This window comes from Ornithorhynchus anatinus, chromosome 3 (genome assembly GCF_004115215.2).
Source record: "Ornithorhynchus anatinus isolate Pmale09 chromosome 3, mOrnAna1.pri.v4, whole genome shotgun sequence".
In the NCBI taxonomy this organism is placed as follows: domain Eukaryota; kingdom Metazoa; phylum Chordata; class Mammalia; order Monotremata; family Ornithorhynchidae; genus Ornithorhynchus; species Ornithorhynchus anatinus.
In genome coordinates this window covers 11,969,158-11,974,367 of record NC_041730.1, presented here as the reverse complement: position 1 = coordinate 11,974,367, position 5,210 = coordinate 11,969,158, and positions in this window count along the sequence as shown.

Sequence of the window (5,210 nt, the reverse complement as noted above, 5' to 3'; positions counted from 1 at the left end):
ATATAATTTGTTAAGCATATACTATTTTCCAGGCACTGGAATATATTGCTTTATTGTTATATTGCACTCTCTCAAGTGTTTAGTACAGCACTCTGCACCAAGTATGTGCTCAATAAATGTGGATGGAAGGAAGGAAGGAAGGAAGGAAGAAAGGAAGGAAGGAAGGAAGGAAGGAAGGAAGGAAGGAAGGAAGGAAGGAAGGAAGGAAGGAAGGAAGGAAGGAAGGAAGGAAGGAAGGAAGGAAGGAAGGAAGGAAGGAAGGAAGGAAGGAAGGAAGGAAGGAAGGAAGGAAGGAAGGATGAATACTAAGTGTTGGTTCACATTCCACATGAGGCTCACAGTCTTAATCCCCAATTTAAGATGAGAGAGATGAGGCACAGGAACATAAAGTGACTTGTTCAAGGTCACATAGCAAACAAGTGGCAAAGGCAGGATTAGAATCCAGGTCTTCTGACTCCCAGGCCCGGACTCTTTCCACTAGGCCATGCTGGTAATAGTTATGGTATGTAAGCCAGCCACTGGGGATTCATATAAGATAACCAGATACAGCTCCAATAATAATAGCAATAATAACAATAATAACGGTATTTGTTAAGCACTTACTATATGTCAAGCACTGTTCTAAGCATTGGGGTAGATGCAAGTTAAGCAGGTCTGACAACAGTCCATGTCCCACAGGGGCTCACAGTCTAGGTAGGAGAGAGAACAGAACCCCTAACTCAAACAGGGATCAAACATCTAAGGGAGAGGAGGTATCGTACCCCATTTTACAGATAAGAAAATGGAAGCACCCAGAAATTTAAGTGAGTTGCCCGAGGTCCTACAGTTGGTAATTGAGCTGGGATTGGGACCAGCCTCCTAACCCTGGGTCCCATATTCTTTCCACTAGGTCACACTTCCTCCCTGGGATGAAAAACGGTTCAGTGCCTGCTTGACAGTGAAACTTTAGAGAATTTTTTTTTGATGGTATTTGCTAAGTGCTTGTTATGTGCTGGGCACCGTACTAAGTGCTGGGATAGAAACAGGCTAATCAGGTTGGACACAGTCCCTGTCCTATATGGGGCTCACAGTCTAAGGAGAAGGGAGTAGGATTTAATCCTCTCAATTACCTCATCTGTAGAAGGAGGATTAAGACTGTGAGCTCCGTGTGGGACATGGACTGTGTCCAACCTGATTAGCTTGTATCTATACCAGCACATAGTACAGTGCCTGGCACATAGTGCTTAACACATACCATAAAAAGATTCCTATTTTACAGATGAGGTAACTGAGGCATAGAGAAGTTAAGTGACTTGTCCAAGGCCACACAGCAGACAAGTGGCAGACCTCAGATTAGAACCCAGGTCCTCTGATTCCCCGGCCTGGGCTATTTTCAGAAGGTCATGCCGTTTCTGATTTAAAGTATTTCCCATTTCTCCTGTTTCAGTTATTTTTTGGTGGGGATAAACAGATTACCCAGTCCACCATTTCAGATTTCTTTGAAAGGAAAATGGGGATATAAAAGAACATGGAAAGGAGAGCTCTGGGTGTATGGCTGTGGTTCAGTCTGAAAGTCACAGTGATGGTCAGGATCTCGAAGGGTGGTTCTGCTGACAGTCCCTGGAGCATAAGTGAGGGGGGTGGGACCCCGAACCTATACAAGGTTAGGCTGTGCCAGAAAAGATTCAGCCCTTTACCTGGTAGCTTGTGAGGGTAAACTTCTTTTTTCTAGAGTGGGTGTGGCCTAGAGGAAAAAAAGCACAGGACCCAGTTCCAGTTCCAGATCTGCTAGCGGCCTGCTGTGTGATGTTTAGCAGGCCCTTAACCTCTCTGGTCCTCAATTTCCTAATCTGTAAAATGGTGATAAAATACCAATTCTCCCTACCTCTTAGACTCTGAGTCCCATGTGGGACAGGGACTCTGTCTTATCTGATTGTCTTATATCTACTGCAGGGCTTAGCACAGCATCACCGTCTTCGCCTATAAGATTTACTGAGCTCCAAAGTACTAAGCACTTGGGAAAGTTCAGGATCCCTGCCCTCCAGGAGTTTACAATTTAAAGGTGGTAAAACTCCCAGGGATGGGCACCTAGAAAGCACTTAGTGATCGATCAGTCATATTTATTGAGTGCTTCCATTTGCAGAGCACTGTACAAAGCACTCGGGAGAATATAACAGAGTTGATAGACACGTTACCTGCCCCCAAGGAGCTTACAGTCTGGAGGTGGAAGCAGGCATTAAAATAAATTATGGATACATATATAGTGGGGGGGGGGGCTAAGGATTGGGTGAATAAAGGGTCCAAATCCGAGTGCAAGGGCGAAGCAGAAGGGAGAGGGAATAGGGGAAATGAGGGTTTAGTCAGGGAAGACCTCTTGGAGGGGTTGTGCTTTTAATAAGACTTTGAAGGTGGGGAGATCATCTATCACATGTGAAAGGGGTAGGGAGTTTCAGGCCAGAAGGAGGTCCAAAGGCAAGCAAGGGGCCAAGTGGCGAGAAAGGGGTACACTGAATAGATTGTTGTTATTATTATTATTACTGTCAACCTCTCTAGCCTGCACTAGGCACACACCCACCCACCCCAGTGATAATTGCCAGAAGTGCCACTCTGAGAAGTTTGGCCTAGTAGTCTGACATTTGTGGGAATGTGTCCAGTTGGCCAAGAGGAGATAGCCTTCTCTAAAACAGGAGCCCTCGCATATCCCGCCTCCGTGGAAGAACAGAGGACTTGCCCTAGGAAAAAGAAGTGTTAAGCCGTGGTGGGGGTCCTGACCTCATTTTTCGGAAACGACTGGCAGTAGCTCGTAACTAGAGGGAGATCCAATTTCTTGGCAGCTCCGCCGCAAAAGGAAAATACCCTTGGTCTAGGCAGGTGTGTGCTGCTTCTGTCTCTCCCGAAGTTGGTGAAAATCTCCCGGAACGGCTCAAAAGGAGGCTTTGTCTAAGAGTGTTCCTGTTCCCGATAGCCTATAAAGACAGGATGCAAATTAACTTGTCACAAGTGGGGGTGGGAGGGTTGGGCATTTCCCCCCCTGGTTTGGAGATGGAAGAAACTCTGTTAATGTTCTTGTTGCAATTAATTTGGCAGAGACCCCCTCGTGAGACGCCACCTGCATTATTTTGGACTTAATTGCAACACTTTGGTAGTTATTTGTACTTAGTTGCCCTGGGGGGTAGGGAATTTCCCCTTTGTGCTTTCTGTCTCCGAGCCGGCTGCCATACCCCGAAAGCGCAGGGATGGAGGCCGTGGGATTGAAAGCTTTCGGCGTTCATTCTTCAAGTACGGTACATAATCTCCCGAGATTAGCTCTATGACAAAATTGAAATGTAAACTTAATTTGGTACCTTCTACTTAACTGGTTCCTAGCCCGTGAAAACTGCTTCCTTCAGCTAAGTACTTAAGATGACATTTAATTGGGCCCGAGTATGATTTCACTCGATGTAGAATCTTAGCGTGCCTTAAAAACTTTAATCACCGTTCTTCAAAAAGGAGCGTGCGTTTCTATCCCTGGGCTCATGTGTGCAGGCCCGGAAAAGCCATAAACTGGATCTGACCCAAGGACTTGCTTCCGACCATGCGAATGACCTCACGGGGGTCTCGAGAAGGCCTGATTAGAAGCCGCCTTCTCATTTGGAAGGAGTTAGAAGCAACTATCGAGAATTTCTTGCTTTCTAATTAGTTGGTGGGGGAGAGGCGCTCTGCAAATGAGCATCTGGAGGAAATAAGGAGTTAGCTCAGTCTTCAAATGGGACCCATTAAAATCGAGGGCTGCGTTTTCTCTCCCTCTCTTCGGTGTTGAGCTTGCAAGAGTTCACGGGGGCCGGTGCTCCAGCACCAGGAAGAGAGGAGAGGCTTCTTTCCAAGACATTGTTTAAGAAATAATCTATACTTTATGATTAGTCATTCCACGGCACTAGATCTTCGAGCCACAATTCAAGAGAGCTTCTTCTCTTCTGCAATCTTGGCAGCCGCGGCCTCCCCGTAACGGTATTTCAGAGCTAGCTGTTGATGGGAAGCTATATTTTATCCATATAATGTTTAATTTGATAAGCCAAAGTATGATTATTTGAATTAATTAAGGGATGTGGAAGAGCTCTGGATGTAATGCACTTTTGATATTCACCTTTAAATGCACATTTATATCTATTGATCTATAAATATTTGACGGATATTTATGCAAATTTGATCTACTGGCAATGCAGGGCATTATAGGAAATCTGCAAGGGTGTTATGTGTGAATCTCCATTTACAGCATCAAGCCGCATGACATAAAGATGCGAGTTTTAGGCTGTAAGCAAAGGGGGGGGAGAAAAAAGATGGGTAGTAAGCAGGTTGTAAAATACAGCCCCCCTGCGGGCTTCCAGCCCAGCTCAGCAAAAAGGTGAATCTGCCGTCAATCAGCTCTGCGTCCCAGCCCATGCACGCTCCCTCGCTCTCGTCTCCAACAGATGGCTTTCTCTGAGTGCGGGGTTTCTCCGGTTTTTCCCCCCCGGGGGCTGGGGAGAGAAGGGGATCTGGGCAGGGAAGTTGTTGAGGCGGGGGTGTGGGCCAGGGCCTGCAGGTCCTCTCAGAGCTGTGATGTCCTAAGGAGGCAAGTGCATCCAAAGTTGTGGCAGGGAAAGGGACCCCTCTCTCCTACCCTGTGCGGGTTGGTTAGGGCTTTGAAAATTTAACTTGCTTCTTCTCTCCCTCTCTCGCTCTGGAGGCTTGGAAGGGCTTCCCAGATCATTTTAAGGCTACAGGGCTGAAGGGATTAAGCGAGGTGGACTTGTACACTCCAGGTGCTTAGTACAGTGATCTGCGCATAGTAAGCGCTCAATAAATACTATTGAATGAATGAATGGACTTCCTTCTCTCTCTCGTTAGGCGAGTTGAGGCTTCATAATAATAATGAGTGGTAATTAAGTGCGTAGTATGTTCCAGGTGATGAAATAGAGACAGAGTCCCTGTCCCAGAGTTGAAAATCCCATGGGGGGGATGGAGAATCTGAAATCAACCATGTGATCCCCATTTTACAGATGAGGAAACTGAGGCGCAGTAAAGCAAAGTGATTTGCTCAAGGTCCCGCAGCAGCCGGACAAGCAGTGGAGCCAGGATTAGATTCTCCTGACTGCAAGGCCCATGCTCTATCCACTAGGCCACACTGTTTCATACCGGTAGGACACCCACACACGGGATGAAATCCCGTCAACGGTCTTAGGAGGGATAGGGCGCTGGGAAGAAGGGCTTTA